The sequence below is a fragment of the Tenrec ecaudatus genome, chromosome 2 (assembly GCF_050624435.1).
Source record: "Tenrec ecaudatus isolate mTenEca1 chromosome 2, mTenEca1.hap1, whole genome shotgun sequence".
Lineage (NCBI taxonomy): Eukaryota > Metazoa > Chordata > Mammalia > Afrosoricida > Tenrecidae > Tenrec > Tenrec ecaudatus.
Window position 1 is genome coordinate 288,607,881 of NC_134531.1, and position 17,395 is coordinate 288,625,275.

The window sequence follows — 17,395 nt, forward strand, 5'->3', positions numbered from 1 at the left end:
CCTACCCACCTTCTCTGTCCTGATTCCTGGTAACTCTAATTTGTACCCAGTCACCGAAGAAACCACGCGTCGACTGACGTTCATTATGTAGGGAATTCTCTTTCTTTTTAAAAACAGTTTTTCATCGTTATTGTTAGATTGTACATTTATTGCTAAATTAGTACCCTACACTTTTTATTCATGTTATGAGCTTTCCTTTTTTAATTTTAATAAATCACTTTATTAGGGGGGGCTCTTACAGCTCATAACAATCCATGCATCAATTGTCTCAAGCAGACATATGTATGGGATTCTCTTAATGTATGATTGAGAGAAGGCTTTTGCTTTTTTCTTACTGATTTTTCAAATTCTTTGCTTATTAGGGAAATTTGCCCTTTGTCTGGGATTTGAGTTGCATGCTTTGGCCAGCTTGTAACTTTAGATTTTGCTTATTCAGAATGTTCACTTTGCAGCGATGTTGAGTTTATGAGGTGTGTTATAGACAGGGTTCTCTAGAGAGACAAAACCAAATTGCTAATAATTTTATAAAGGTAGATAACACAAGAAATGAACCGTTAAATTATATACAGATAGATAGAGATATAATACAAGAAATGAGAGAGTTGTGAGACACTGGCAGTCCTTCAAGTCTTGAGGGCCTCCAGGTAGTCCTCTGTAGAGAGATTTAGGCTATCTTGGCATAGACAGCAAATTGCAAAGCAGGTCACCAACAGTCAGCCAGGTCACCAACAGTCAGTCCCCAGCTCAAGAGATGTACATTCCAATTCTGTGGCGAGGCAGGTTTTAAAGGGACCTCAAATTACAGCAACACAGTCGACAGGTTAGGTGTCCCACAGGTAGTGTAGCTTGCAAATTGAGGCACAGAACAAGCAAGCAAGGCAGCCGCACACTGGTCCAATGATCAAAGAGTGAGAGACAAGAAAGGTGACGCTCACTGTGCCATCTATCTCTCTGCCCTTCAATTAATCTCACTTGTGTTTATTGGCCTGGTTGGCACAATAAACTAACCATCTCATGAGGGTAAGTCAAGAAGTATTGCTGCTCGAACTTCAGGTCAGAGACTCAGGGGTGTATTCCAAACAAAATGTGCTTGACCTTGTCTCTGTGATCAGCGATGGCTGCAGGCAAGTTCTCTCGGTCATAAACTTGTCTTCCTCTCATCAGGGTACCTTTAAAAAAAGGATACTTTTGTGTCATGGGAAAGAGAATTTTAGGGTGAAGCTAATTTTAATTTTTAAACAAAACGGAAAGACGCTGAGCGCCGACCGCGTGGCGCCTGGCAGGCTGCTTGAGGTGAGAAGATGGCTGGCAACAACGACTAGTTCCAGAGCCCCCGGGTCCCTAGCTTTGCGCAGATGCTGAAAAAAAATTTGCCAGTTCAGCCCCCTGCGCAGACCGTGGCTGCACCATCAGGATACTCCTCAGAAAGTTACAGCCTGTCGAATATGGCTTCCAAGGTTACGCAAGTGACTGGGAATTTTCCGGAACCATTGTTTTCCAAAGGACTTACATCTATTTCAAATCCAGTTCTTCCTCCCAAAAAAATACCTAAGGAATTTATAATGAAATACAAGCGAGGAGAGATAAATCCTGTGTCTGCCTTGCACCAGTTTGCCCAGATGCAACGGGTTCATCTTGACCTCAAGGAAACTGTAACAACAGGTAATGTTTTGGGACCATATTTTGCTTTTTGTGCTGTGGTGGATGGTATTCAATACAAGACTGGACTAGGACAAAATAAAAAGGAGTCTCGATCCACTGCAGCAAAACTGGCTCTTGATGAACTTCTACAATTGGATGAACCTGAACCAGGAATTTTAGAAACACCAGGTCCTCCTCCTATTCCTGCAAAACCTGTCATTTCACCTGAACCAGCATATGTTTCAAAAATATATTATGATTCCTAGAAGAGGAATTACTGGGTCAAAGCATATGAACCTTGTTCTCCATTGCTTTAAAACTTTTGATACTTATTGCTAAATTGCTTTCCAGTAGAGCTTTACCATATAAAAGATTTCTATCAAAAAAAAATTTTAAACAAAACTCGTAGATGTCTTCCCAGATCCTTGAAGCTTGGCAACAAATTGACATGATGGTGCCTCACATAAAAGTGCAGTTTGGTCTTGAATGCTTCCTCAACCCCAGAGGATGCACAGCGGTGCAGTAGGGATCTGGAAACACAGGGAATCTAGGACAGATGAACCCCTCAGGACCAGCGGTGAGAGTGGCGACACCGGGAGGGAAAGGGGTGTAGAAAGGGAGAACCGATCTCGGGGATCTATGTGTAAACTCATCTCTGGGGGGTGGGCAACGGGAAGGTGGGTGAGGGGAGATGCCGGGCAGTGTAAGATAAGATAAAATAATAATTTATACACTATTAAGGGTTCGTGGGGGAGGGGGGAGCGGGGAGGGAAGGGGAGGAAAAAAAAAGGAAAATGAGCTGATTCCAGGAACCCATATGGAAGGCGAATTTTGAGAATGACGAGGGCAACGGATGTATAAGGGTGCTTTACTCAATTGATATATGTATGGATTGTGATAAGAGTTGTATGAGCCCCAATAAAATGATTTATTAAAAAATAAATTAAAAAAAGAAAGAGAACAAAAAAGTGCAGTTTGGGGGTGAATCGAACATGTTAAGAAAAGTTGGGGAGCCCTCAAAAATCAGTTCAAGGTCAGGAGACCAGCTCAGAAGTTTATGTGACTGTTTGGGGGTGGGAGTGGGATCCTAAAAGGATGATGCTGATAGACTTTCTCAAAGGACCCAGGCCAGTTGTCCTGAAGAAGTTTTCGGAGAATGGAAAATCACATTGATGTGGGAAAAATCTGGAAAACTGCACCAAGGGACTTTTCCATTTCAACCATGGATCCAGCTCCTTCTTCCAAGGTAGCGATGGCTGTTGGAGGAGAATTTCTTTAGGACCCCTTCTTCTTTTCAGGCCACAGCCCCGCTGCTGCCCACGTAGACTTTGAGCTGTCCCCCCAACTCACAAAGCAGGCACAAGGAGCATGGTTTGAATTCCAGCACGATGCCCATACTTCTATGTTGATGTACGTGGTGTCCGTCAAAGAGCACAGGACTTCTCAGGGAAGGACTCCAAACCCCCCAATCCAAGCTCACTTCCAAGGCGTCAATTAGGACTCACAGGTGACGGTGGGAGAGATGGTATCCCCCACCTGCCGACATGCAGAGTCCCAGGGACGGTGGTAGCTTCGTGTCTGGATACTCTTGATGGAGAAAGGCTTCCACGATTTGATGGCAGTGTTTTGAATGTACCCTCCTACCCCCAGAGGGAGAAGCACAGAAACCCAGGGAGACAGCCCGGGACGGGGGTTGCCAAGGTAAAAACACTTCAACTGCCCCGTGGTTTCATCTCAGGGAGAATTTCCTTCAGGCCAATATTCCTCCTAGTCCTCCTGCTCCTTGAGAGTTTTTTAGTTTATTTTTCCACGGGGTTCTTGGGGTCTCTCTTGTGTATAAGGAATTGACAAAGGTTTGAGAAATTGACTTAGGAAACATGGAGGTCGTGTGACCCCATCAGAGAAAATAAACAAGCGTAAAGTGGTGCTTACTGGAGAATCGGCTCACTCAGGCCACATGACTCAGCAGATGATGTCAATAATCGGAAGGGCAGCTATTCAGGGGGTTAATAATCGGCTTTGTTTCCATGTGTATTATGCACTGGAAGGCGTGAGAAAGCTATCAAGAGATAAATTCTATAAACGACACCCCGGGATATTTTGATTTCGTGTCACTCTGTGGTTGGGGTCGGCTGGAGGGCAGTGGGTTTGGTTTTAGCTCTTTGGCCACACTGCCGGTGACGTTGCTCCGATCACACTGAAAACACCCTTCTGCTTGAGGACACCCAGGCTGCATTTTAGAGTGCTGCTGCTGTATCATCGTTCACACATCCGATTGTGAACTCTTACGAGGTGCGAGGCGGCTGGGTCCTTCTCACCGCTGTACTCTCACCGGTAGAAGGGCACCTGGCCCCAACGAGGTGATTCACAAATGCTGCTGACTGGAGCGAAGTGCAGACGGCCATCGGGGCAGCTTCTTCCCGGTTTTTTGTGTAACAGAAATCCAATAGGGTCCATAAAAAAAATGTAAAACAAACAAGCAAGCAGCAAACAAACAAACCCAGCAGCGGTGGAAGCTACATGTGTGTCACATATTAAGAACAGTGGTGGTAGCTGCCCAAAGTTAGCACAGGGGCTTTACAAATCACGGAGGGGCCGGCTTCATGGGGATTACCATCACGCCGCCCCTCTCACAGGCTCACGCTGGGAGCTGCTTGTCCATCCTCCACCGCAATCTGGAGGGAAGGACCAAGGGCAAAGGGCCCAAGTGGTCTGATTTCTGAAGCCTAACCCACTGCGTTCTACTTCCATCTCAATGGCCCAAAGTGGGTCACAGGGACTTTAATGGTGACTGGGAAGGGCTTGGAACCAGGGACTTCAGTGCCATCCTGAATAAAATTAATACACCCTTAATAAGGAAGAAGGAATCTCTGGAGGACCCAAAGGGTTAGCTTCTCAGTGACTGACTGAAAGATTGATGACTTGAATCCACCCAGAGAAACCTGGGTAGCAGGTTGGCTTCTGAAAGGTCCCAGCCTGGGAAACCCTACAGAGCAGCTAACTACACCAGTACAGAGCAAGGACACAGTGAGAAGCCGTCATGGTCCCACATGACAATCCAAACCAGACGCTTTCCTCTCTTCCTCTCTGTTTTTGCGGCGTGGACATTCCCGACGGCGACCTGCTCTACCCTTGCAGAAACCTGGCTGTAACCAGAAGTTCCTGTGTGGTGCAAGTAGTTAACACACTTGGGTGCTCATTAGAAGGTTGGAGGTTCGAGTCTTCCCAGAGACAAGTTGGAAGAAAGGGCTGACGGCCTACTTGTGAAAAGCTCACTAGGGACAGTTCTGTGGAACAGAGTTCTAGTGGGACCCCTGTGGGGTCCCCAGGACCCAAGGCCACCCCTCCCCCTCAGAGGATGGTCCTGACACAGTGGAACGGGAAATAGCACTTTCTCTTGGTTCCTCAGTGTGCCCGTCCCCTGCTATGTTAGCCCCACCCCGTGGGCTCAGCAGGCCTCCTGAAGTTCGAACCAGGAGATGGTGGATTCCTTACAAACAACTGATGGCAGAGCCTCGCCCGCCCCCCCTGTAGGAATTGCCCAGAAGGTTCAGCGTTCTGACGGATGGACACGCGATCCTTTCCCCCTGAGTCTGCGGAGGACATAGGTGCTGGTCTCTTGTGCTTTTATTCTGAACTGGAGAAGGTGGTTTGTTTATCCCGCATAATTAATGGACAGAAAATCCGGGCTTCGTGTTTGGCTCACAGGAGAGGCGGTCTATCCTTCTGAGGGAAGCATGTGTGTCTTCGCCTCGCCCTAGAGGACTCATTCGGAGGAGAGATGTTTGGACCAAAGGTATGGGAGATGAGCACGCCTCAAAACATCTCATAGGAAAACACGTAACACAGTTTTTAAAGGGACCGTGCTTCCGGTTTTTGTTGTACCATCATGAGCGATCGTGGGGATCCAGGTAGGGAATTCTTGAGAAGTCGTGAATGGGACAATTTGGAACCTCCTTTAACTTACCTCGAACCAAGATCGTTGGGGTTGTACACCCACATGGGGAGCTAGGTAAAGACCGGACCATTCAGAAGGCCCGCCTACTGTCTAGGTGTGCAGGGCAGTGTGCTGGGGCAGCGATATAGGGTCAAGGTCCAGGCCGATGGCATTCCCAAACTCGTTGTTCAGTGTTATTCAGAGCCAGGCAGCAAAACTGACATTCTTCCCAGCCATGGCCGTTCATCCCCGCTCCTCAAAATAGTGGACGTGGTGCCTCTGTGTGTGTGTGGGGGGGGGTGTCCAAAAATGGGTCCAGATACAAAACCAACCAGAAACCTGACCCTGGGTGGAACCTGACTCCTGACCACCGCTGGTCTCAGAGCAGAGCTGCGCGCTGCACGGCCGTCATGCCTGTGACCGTGCAGAAGAGAATCACTGGGTCTCTCCTGAGGCACCTGTGTGTGGCCCACTGACCTTTGGGTTTGTAGCTGCAGGCTTAACCATATGTGCTGCCACAACCCCCGAAAAGCCAAGCCAGTGGAGTCAATCCTGACTCCTAGAGACTATGTAGAGCAGGGTAGAACCGTCCTCTGAGTTTCAGAGACTGTATCTCTTTATGGAATTAGAAAGCCTTATCGTTTTTTCCTCGGCATGGGTGATGGCTTGGGGCTGCTGACCTTGCAGTTAGCAGCCCAATGCATGACCACCGTGTCACCCAGATTCTCCAAAACCCAGATAGTGAAACGGGGAAATCACAGGTGTCAGAGTCAGCCCTCACACTGACTTCAGTGTCTCATCCTGAGGAGCAAGCTAACAGAGCCTCAGGTGCAATCTTCCCTGGCAGGGTGTTATCCCTGTAGCTCAACAAAGCTCATGACTTACTGTGTGCCAGGAGTTCCTTCCTTCTGTATTGCTTAATAGTATTCCTGCCTGGCTTCCACTGCCTGGCTTCACAGGGATCCTGTGTCGGGATGTTGAGACTGTCAGCCTTTATAGGAGCAGACAGCCTCCCCTTCCTCTTGTGGAGTGGCTGGTGGGTTTGAACCATGAGCCCGCTGCCTAGCTCTCCATGCCAGCAGAGTACCTTGCATGTTCTTGCTAGGTGTCATTGGGTGGATTCCGATGCATTGCGAGGCATGTCCAACAGAAGCAAACCCATTACAGGAGCTGGAAAAAGATTTGTTGCATGAATCAAACTCGCATTGTGATACCTGAAGTTGGTCTGATATTTTAATTCCCACAGCAATGGAAGGGGAGGGAGAAAAAAAAAAAAGAACACAGTAAAATACCCCTCCCACATTTCATCAGGGTCAGATCCTTCCTGAAGGAAGTCCTCAGGAGCAATTGACCTTGGCATCACATCTGGTGTGGTCTTTTAAATTCTGAGGTGAGAATCAGCTTGGTGGTGGGGTGGGGGGGTGGGGGGGATCTGATGTTTTGACCTTATCTCTTAGTGATTCTCCACATAGTAATTGAAGTGCTCACATTTGTCCCAACTCATTATGAGCCTCTAAAGACATTGTGTTTGTGGTTTATTTTTTATTCAGCAACTATTTATTGAACACCTATTGTCACCTTGTGGTATATTGGTTTACAAGTTGGGCTGCTAATCAAAAGGTCAGCAATTCGAAGCATCCAACAGTTTCCTGGGTGTGGCAGTTACACCATTTCATGTCAACTTGATAAATAGCAATGAAGGGGTGGAGTCTAGCCTCTCAATCAGGTTACAACCTGATGATCTGTCCTTCTCATGAGGATTCTGGGACTTCCTCTCTTCCTCCCTGGGGGTGGGACACATTCTTTCTCTGCTTCACATTCCTGTTGACAAGCTACATGGAACCAAGGTTGATGGCAGCCAGAGCCCTGGAGATGAGTCTGCTGCCATTGGACCCACAGGACTTTCCAACCACTGGCCTGTGATCTTCCTGCATTCAGCATCATTGCATGTGCTGTGTGAGTCTGAGGAGGAATTCATGGGCTAATATCACACTTGCTAATATCGAACTTATGGACTTGATCTGGACTGGGCTGGGACGTTTTATTGATGCATAATCACTTCTTGAGCTAAAGCTCTGCCTTAGATACATATTAGGGTCTCTGGATTTGTTTCTCTAGTCGACCTGCACTAATACACTGGGGAAAAGATCAGGTTTTCGACTCCCTTAAAGAACGACTGTCTTGGAAACCCACAGGGGAAATTCTACCCTGTCCTATAGGGTCACTATGAATTGGCATTGACTCAAAGACAGAGGATGATGACGATTGTCTCCTTCTCCTTCCAGGACTCTCCAGAGACTTCTGATAACAGCTGTACCTAGCACTGGGCTAGGGGCTTGGAATACTTCCATGAACCAGACCCCCCCCCCTTTCTGAGGATGAAATATGTTCACCTCTGGGTATTTCCAACATCAGCTCTGACCCAGAAAAGCCTTAAAATATCACCACCACCACCCCCAAAAAATCCTTAGACATGCTTTTGAAAGGGGTTCATTTCATGGGAATTAGATGCATAGAGCAGAACTAAAGCAGGACACCTAACCCAACCCTAAAACCAGCCAACCCAACCCAAGCCAAGCCAAGCCAAGCCAACCAACAAGCAAAACACAAAACCAGACCAACAAGCAAAACACAAAACCAGAGCAAAACAGAAAACAAAAACAAAGAAAGAGCCCAAAGCAGCGTCCCTCCTCCATAGAAGGTTGCTGCTCAAGCTAAAATACAGTTTGGGTTTCCACGGGTGTGTCTGCCGCCGGGCTGTTCTGGGTCCAGGGCCAATCGAACGCTGTGGGTTTGTTTTGATTTGTTTTCAGAACCCCGCTGGGCATCTTCCTGTTGTGGTTGGGGACACTGTGTGGACTTGGATTCCTCTTTGGCATGGAGCAGCATGGGCAGTATTGTGTCAAAGAGAAGCCGAGCTGGACTCGGAAGTCCGTGGCGAGCTCTGCGGGAGGGAGGTGCCGTCTGTCTCACTGTAGAAGCAAGCAATGTGAGGGAGACGGAGGTCACAAAAGGTGACGAGCCTCGTGGGCTGATGTGGCTGGACAAACAGTTCCACTCTTCAGCAAGGGCAGAGAAGCCTTTCTGCTCTCCAGTGGAGCACGCACGGGGAAGTCAGGATGGGCTCCGTTTATTCAAAAAACCCCAAATCAAAATCACTGTGTTGAGTCCATTCTGACCCATAGCCACCCTACAGGACAGAGCAGGACTGATCCTGTGAGTTTCCGAGACTGGAAGGTCTATATGGGAGTAGAAAGCCTCATCTTTCTCCCAAGGGAAGGCTCGTGGCTTTGAACTGTCGACCTTCAGTTAGCAGCCCAATTCACAGCCACGAAGCACAGGGTCCAAGAAACTCCTTGGGTAGAACTCAGAGGAGGTAACAGATAGGAAGGCAAAGTCCCCGGGTGACACAAAGGTTGGCAGTTTGAGCCCACTTACAGGTATGTTAGAAGCCAGGCCTGGCGCTCTGCTTCTGAAGGGTCACTTGAAAGGCTATGAAAACCAACCGGCAGCAACGCCATTGGAAGGGCCTGAAACCTGAAGACACACTGTTGCCATAGTCAACACACATGGGGCCGCCGTTAGCCAGATTCACCTCCCCGACAACTAACAATTATAACAGATGCGAGCGAGTTCTGAAAATTAGAGTGTTGCATGAATTAGCATTGGTAATGATGATGGTTGACATTGGAATCCAGTGTGGCAATACTTTTTTTAAAAGATAAAATACCATATAAGCTTGAGTGTAAGGCAAGTTTTTTCAGCACATTTTTAATGCAGTTTTTGTGGTAAAATTAGGTGCCTCGGCTGATATTCAGGTCGGCTCATACTCGAGTATATACGGCAACTGGCATGGCGCCAGTTCTTTTGAAATAATGGGCAGAGGGACCAGAGGGAGCCATGCTGATAAAGGAGACCGATGGCTGAATGATGAGTCTGATATAACAAGGAACATGGAGGAATTCCTTGGCAACCATTTCCTCTTGGCCACTCATCTACCACTCAGCCGTCTCCAAGGAGCTCTGGGCCTTGACCAAAACAGAACCAGTTGGTTCTGACTCACTGGGTCCCTTGTGTACCAGAGTAGAATGGTGCTCCACAGCGTTTCCATGGCTTCTTTGTCATTAGTCCATCATGGAGGCTTTGTGCAGCAGAAACTGTGGCTGCACCAAACCTCTAAACTTGCTAGTGGCCGCGTGCATGTTCAGTATTTGCTTTATGCAGACTCTCCTGGCCAACGCGTCTCCTCCCCCTTCCAGCATGATTTCTCATCATGGGACCCTGGTGAACAGCTGGGGTTGGACAGAAGGAACAACAGACTTAGGCTCAAGAATGGACTGTGGACCTCCACACGTTCCTTCCCATGTCATCTGGAAAAGTTGTATTTACCTGTCTCCGACCAGGTTGTTCTACCTGCAGCACAGGAAGAAACACAGTCTTGGAAACGCACAGGGCAGTGAGTTTTGTTTGGTTTGAGCTTCGGGGGAAGCTTGCTTAGCCTGCCACATAGAAAGTGCCCACATGGAACGATGGATATGAACACACTTCACAAACTGCAAAGTGCTTTGCAGGTGCCTACAGTTGATATTCTCCCTTTCAAAACAGGACGAATGAAACCTACCTATCTCACCAAGCTATCGTGGGTTTTATGTGAAAGTCTTCCCCAAACAACAGGCCCACGTTACAGCTCACTGTAGACCTATACTCTCCTATATCTCTCCTGAATGCTGGAATATTTATTTCCAGATGGATGCTCTCTCTATCCTGTAGTGCCATGTTATCCCTGGAGAGCTGGCAAGTTGGTGACTAAGCGAAGACCCTTCCATGTTCTACCTACCAGCAAACAATATCTGGCCAAGTCGACTCTCATCCAACCAACGGCGACTCCATGCTTGTCAGAGTAGAAGTGAGTTTCATAGGGTTTCCAAAACACCAACGCCAAACTTACAGCCATGGAGTTGATTCCGACTCATAGTGGTGTGACAGCAACGAGCAGAACTGGCCCTGGGGCTTTCCAAGACCTGTGTATCTTGGCAGGAGTAGAAACACTGCTGGCGGTTTTGAACTGCTGACTTTGCAGGTAGCAGTCCGACCCAGAGCCACTCTGCTGCCAGGGCTCTAGGGGTGCTTTTTCGCAAGTCGATTTCCAAGCCTTTCTCTTCAGGTGTCACTGAGTAGCCTCAAACCTTCATCCCTTCAGTTAGCCGTCGAGCGTGCTAGCCATTTGGACTGTGCTGGGTCTGCTTTTCCCTGACGGCCCCTCTCTTTTCACAGAGGTGTCCTAGTGGGTTACTCCTTGGGCGGCTAACCATAAGGTCAGCAGTTCGAAACCTCCAGCTGCTCTGCGGGAGCAAGATGGAGCTTTCTACACCCATAAAGAGTTACAGCCTCGGAAACCCACAGGGCAGCTCTACTCTGTCCTATAGGATCGCAGTGAATCAGAATGGACTCAGTGGCAGCGAGTTTGGTTTGAGAGAGTCTCCTAAAGGGTGAGAACATAAATTTCTGTCTCTTAGCGTCATCCTCTCGTGGTAGCATCACGTGATAACTAAGACAGCTAGTAATCATTTAAATGACTGGCTGTTTGGACCCGCCCAGTGACAGCCCGGAAGCGAGACCTGGTGCCAGAGCTGCTTTCATGAAGACCAAACCCAAGAACGCCCTGGTGGAGCTCCCTTGTGCTTGGTAAAACATAGGCTGGCCATGAGTTGGAAACAACTCAGCAGCAATGTGATGGGGTACTTTTCTTTGGCTGCTGTGGGGAGCCCGGTGGGTGTAGTGGTTACGTGTTGGGCGGCTAACCGCAGGTCAGCAGTTGAAACCCACCAGCCGCTCCATGGGAGAAAGGTGAGGCTTTCTGTCCCCATAAAGATTTACATCCTCAGCAGCCCCTATGGGTAGTTCTGTTAGATAGCTAGCTTAGGTATAGGGGGTCCTTCCCATGTCTGCACAGGCCCCCTAGAGGAGGTCGGGAAGGAATTCAGGTGAGCATTGAGCGTCTATAAGGGCCCCTTAACTGAGCCAGCTGGGAGGTATGCGTGGGCAGTCCAAACTAGGCTGAGGCTCATGACATCACCCAGGTGGGCTTAACACAGACAATGGGGTCAACCAAAACCATCAACCACACCTCCCGAGCCAGATTTGTAATACCCTGGGGACGGGAAGGCTACTCTCTTTTACCTTGCTCCTGGTCAGTGGCAGGTTGGAGGGGGAGGTCTCTCTTCTTACTCCTCCCCTCCTTCCCCCGCCATTCCCCCTGTAACCCCGCCAGAGCCCGCGCGATGCCGTGCCCTGGCCTCAGTCCTGCACGTGTGGGTACGCTGTTCCACGTGGTTGTTCTTGTCCAGTTGTGAGCCCCAACGCAGCTTGGCACACTATAGCGCGTCCCTTTTTGAGACTGTAAAACCTGAAACTTCTCCAGTCCTTCATAAAAACCCACTTGGATGACAAACGGCCTTTGGGGCGAAGCCAAGAGCCCAGGTGTGCCCACTCGGGAACCCTCACAGTTCTGTGATAGCCACAGGGTTGTGAGGAGCCTGCAGAGACTCAATGGCAGTGAGCTTTTTTCTTTCTTTATTTTTTGGTGTGAAGTTGAGATTCACATGCAATGAGAAGGGATTCTCGGTTCTCCCCTCCAAATGGATTTGAGCATTCAGGCTACTCCAGAGCTCTTAGAGGGAGTCCAGGACGAGCTGATGCAGGCACGTGGGCTGGGGCCGTGACAAAACACACTGTAAGGAAAAGCTTGCAGACCTGCCCCCCAGAGATGGAGATGCCCACGGAGCTGAGGGAGAGGAGGGGTGGGCATCCCCCATCTTCCCCTCCCAGAGAGAGCCCCTTCCATTCCCCTCTGCAGGCTTCTGGTCTTTGCCTCTGAGTGGGTCTGAAAGTGGGAAACATCTGCGTTCGTTTGTGCTGGGTGTGATTTATAAGGACTCCCTGCTGTCCCTCCTCTGCCTCTCCTCTTCACCTCTGGGGCTTGGGGCTTTCTTTCTTTCTTTTTTTTTTAAAGCCGGCTTGTATTTCTTGAGACTAGGTCACCTTGATTTATTATGCTCTGAACTCATTAACAAAAGACTCCGGGACAGGTCATTTATTTTCTGAGTGGCGATTTCCTGCCCTGCCCCAGACCCTCTCCGCAGGGGCTTAGGGCAGCACAGACTTACACGAGCTGCACTGTCACGAAGGAAGGTTCAGAGGGCAGAAAACGTTTTTTTCTTATGTGCTTTTCGCCTTGGTTTAACGAGCTCCTTCACAATCTCTTTCGGGACTTCTTTCTTTGCCTCCTAACCCAGTAAGTATGTTGCAGTGTGCCTTCTTAAAGGAACAAGTGATCTCTCTATGATATATTTGGAATCGTCAAATATCGATGTGTCCAGAAAGGAGGTGGTGGGGGCGGGAGGGAGCGATAGAGGCGGCCTAAGTGGGCACAGAAGCTGAGCTTGAATTCAACTTTTATAGTCACGGTGGGCAGCATCCGGGTCAGGCCTTTGCTCACATAACACATCCGTGTGCGGGAACAAAAAGTGGAGAGGCGAGTACCTTGAAGGGTGACCAGAGGGTAAGACTTTTAAGTTGTGCAAGATTTTCAGCGAGGCTCTTGGAAAGACGGCTGGAGAAAGCTCACTGGTTAGCCTCAAGTTCAGAGGCTAAAGACTGACTTATTCACTGGCTTTCAGATCTCTGGAAGGTAGTTCCAGAGAGGACTGATGGGGGACCAGCTGCTTTCTGACGGCACCAAGGATAAAACTAGAGGACGTGGAATTCAATGACAGCACTTGTCGCCAGAAAGGTGGGATCTTTCCCACTGTATTAGAGTTTAAATTCGGAGCACTCCGGTGTGCAGAAGGCTGCTCCCACGAAGAGTTACCATTTCACAAACCCGCAGGGGCAGTGCTAGCTTGTCCTGTGGGATTACCATTTGTCAGAATGTACTTGATGGCAGTGAGCTTGTTTTTTCTTTTTTTAATGGATGGGAGTAATACCGTAAAATCTATCTGCAGAGTCCCCACACAGATTAAGCCTCCATTGAATTCTTTCTAGCCATTAACCAAGGATTTGGATAATCTTGCCCTCCGGTAGAGTCCCTTGGAAAGTAGATTATCTCCACCTGCCTCCAGTCACCAAGGGAGGGCCCGTCTCTTAGGGTGTGTCCTGGGTGTGCCCCTATTGAACAGTACTGGGGACTGCAGAGTCTCGAGTCATGCCCTATGAGTCTTGCCCTGGCTGGCTCTGTCGGAAGGTTCTGGACAAATCTTGTAAGCCCTTTTATGTATGCTTCCCAACCATGACCTTGTTCTTGCTTCTCTGGTCCCACCTATGACTAGGATGTATTGTTTTGCCACCAGTCATGAACATGGGACAATTCCTTTTGTTCCGTGCCTTCTTAAACTAGCATCCTGACTGTGAATCCTGGGACAGCAGTTTGGCCTCGGGCTAGCAGCCTCCCTCATCTGGCTGATGTGTCTGTCTGTCTCGTTTAAGACTTAAATGTTCTCTTTAAATTATATTTGAGATTGGAGTCTCTTTGGTACCCTAAAACATGCCTGAAGTTTATTGGAAAAGATATTATATACACTCACACACATATCCAAGTAGATATATACACTCCTGGAATTGTTATCTTAAAACCAAACATCCCTACCATCATGTTGATTCTGACTCATAGTGACCCTCTAGAACAAGCCCCTGTGGATTTCTGAGATTGTAACATTTTATGGGAGTAGAAAGCCTTAACTTGTCCTGCATACTGGCTAGTGGTTTTGAACTGCTGACCTTGCTGTTATAGCCCAATTTGTAGCGACTTATAGTTTCCACTAATTGCTAACCTCCTATGTGTAGATTATCTAAGTGAAGTAGTTAGTTTATTGTGCCAACCTGGCCGATAAACACATGTGGGTTAATTGAAGGGCAGAGGGATAAATGGCTCAGTGAGCCTTGCCTTTCTAGTTCTCAGGTCTTTTGCTTTCTGATGGTTGGACCAGGGTACAGCTGCCTTAGCCAATTCCTGCTTCAACTGAAAAGGCTCACTTCCTGCAAGACATCCCCAAGGAGAAGCCACATGGACCTACCCCGATGCAGCCCTGGGGGCTGGAGCACCTGTGTGACCCCTGCCAGCACTGACTTGTTTACATATTCACTGACTTGGCTTTCCTCCTGCAGTCAGCATCATTGCGTGTCTTTTGTGAGATGGAGGAGGACTTTGTGGATTGGTGTTCGACATATAGGTTAATGGGTTAATGTTGGACTTGTGGGCTTGGGCAGCACTGGGTTGGGATGTTTTCTTGATGTGCACTGAACCTTATATAAAACTCTCTTATGCATGAGTTTTTGTGGATTTGTTTCTCTAAAGTACCCAGACTAACACACTAAGACAAAGTCCAAAGTAGGTAAGACGAGTCTCACCATCCTTGCCTTTAAGGAGCAGTCTGCCTGTACTTCTTCCAAGAAAGATTTGTTTGAGAAATGTGATATATCTATCAGGAAATTGCCACTCGGAAAATGAATGATGTGTCACAGAGTCTTTTGTTAATGAACTCAGAGCATAATATATATATGATATCTCAAAAATGTATATGCATACATTGGACATGTCACAAGAGGCCAGTCTCTGGAGAAAGACATCATGCTTGGTAAAGTAGAGGGGCAGCGACAAAGAGGAAGGCCTTAAATGAGACTGATTGATTAAACGAGGGTTCGTGTACGGGAATAGGTGTGAGGATAGCGCAGGAGCGGGCAGTGTTTCATTCTGTTCATAACATTATGTCATTAAATCTCAATATGCGCTATGAATTGTGAGTCCATTTTTTAGATTGGTGACTGGACAGGCTGAGAAACGTGCTTAATGACACAGACTCAGATGTGGCAAAACCAGGTGTAGCTGATTCTACAATCGACTATCTTTTGTGATTGTTCTCTAAGAGAAAAAAGACCACAAATTCTAACATATTTTGTAGAGAGTCATTTATTAAGCCTCCCACAGGACAAAGACAAAACAAAGATATCATTGTGACAAAAGGAAACCATAAGGCTGAAACCATAATCGTGTCCAAAAGGTTCATGGCTATGAGACTACGTCTACATGGTAGGAAATAGAGGCGATCCTAGACAGACTCTTGATTGATGACAGACAATTCGTCACTGTCACAGGTAGGACTACAGAAGCAGGAAAGGGTCATGACTGGAATACACAACTGCAGATAAGAAAGGTTTATAGGCTTGGTCCGGGGGCCTTTACTGCTCCTGGCTATTTGGTGGTTGGGATATGGCTCATGATCAAAAGACCAAGATGTAAGGCTATGTTGGTGCCTCAACTATCAGGTGACACACATCTGCAAATCATTAAGGATGTGCCCACACAAGTACCCTGGAAGGCAAGCCCACTCCTCCCTCAGCTAGCCTGGGATTGATGCCGTTTACATGCAAACACCACCGCTTGTCACTTTGCTGTACTTTGGTGGCTTGCATGTTGCTGTGATGCTGGAAGTTATGACACCAGTTTTTTGAAAATCCCAACAGGCTTGTCGAAGGTAAACAGGTCTCCTTGAAGCTTCCAGACTAAGAGGAGACTATGAAGAAGGAACAAGTAGTCTACTTCTGAAGAATTAACCACTGAACACTTTATGAAGAGTAGGGGAACATTGTCATAGATCTTACCAGGAGGTGAGCCCCTCGGGTTGGAAGGCACTCAGAATACGACTGGGGAAGAGCTGCCTCCTCAAAGTAGAGGCGACCATATGGTTGTGTGTGGAGTAAATGAAGAGAAACAGCTGCAAACCTCCATGAATAATCACAAGGTGGCATGTACAGAGTATGAATCTAGGAAAATCGGAAGTTATAAAAAATGAAACGGAACACATAAATATATATATATTTACTAAGCACTAGTGAGCTGAAATGGACTAGTTTTGACCATTATAGTATAGATACGAATTGCACTATCATATGGCTTATTGTGCTTAAATAATAAATTCAAGAGGAATGGTGTCACATTCATTGTTGTCAAAAACAAACAAAAAAAGACGGGAGTGAGGGAGGGAGGGAAGAAAAAACAAACAAACAAAAACCAAACAAAACAGCATCGTTTCAAGATCTACCTTGAAGTACAATGCTTTGTGTCATAAGGAAGGATAATTTTGTTATGAGACAAAAGAGACCCTAAACCTCAAATATAATTTATAGAAAATATCAAATATGTCTTAAAGAGGACAGAGCCAAAACAAAGACACATTATCTGGATCAGGGAGCCATCAGCTCAAGGGTACAATGGTGTCCGCTGCACAAGACCTCTTTAGAGTATTGAAAAGCAAGGCTGTTACTTTGAGGACCGAGGTAACCCTGACCCAAACCTGGGTATTCTCCGTTGCATCCTGTGCATGTGAAAGGCCATTGAATAAGAAAAGCCACAGAAGAATCAATCCATTTGAATTGTGGGGCTGGAGAAGAATGTTTTAAGAACCATGGACTGCTAACAGGATAAACAAATCTCTCTTGGAAGAGTGATCCTTAGAGGCTAGGGTGGCAGGAATGCATCTTACATACTTCGGGCATATTATCAGGAGACATCAGCCCCTGAAGGATATCGTGCTTGGTGAGGTAGAGGGGCAGCAAAAAAAGAGGAAGGCCCTCAATGAGATGGATGGACACAGGGCCTGCACCAACGGCTCAGGGCCAATCTTGTAAACTGGAAAACCCTACAACCAGATGCATGCATCCCAGTCACGGCCCCTTTGCTGCTTCTGTCATCCCGTCTGTACCTGGGTGCCATCCATCTCCTGACAGCCATCATTTCATGGCAGTTTTCTTTTGCATCTCATG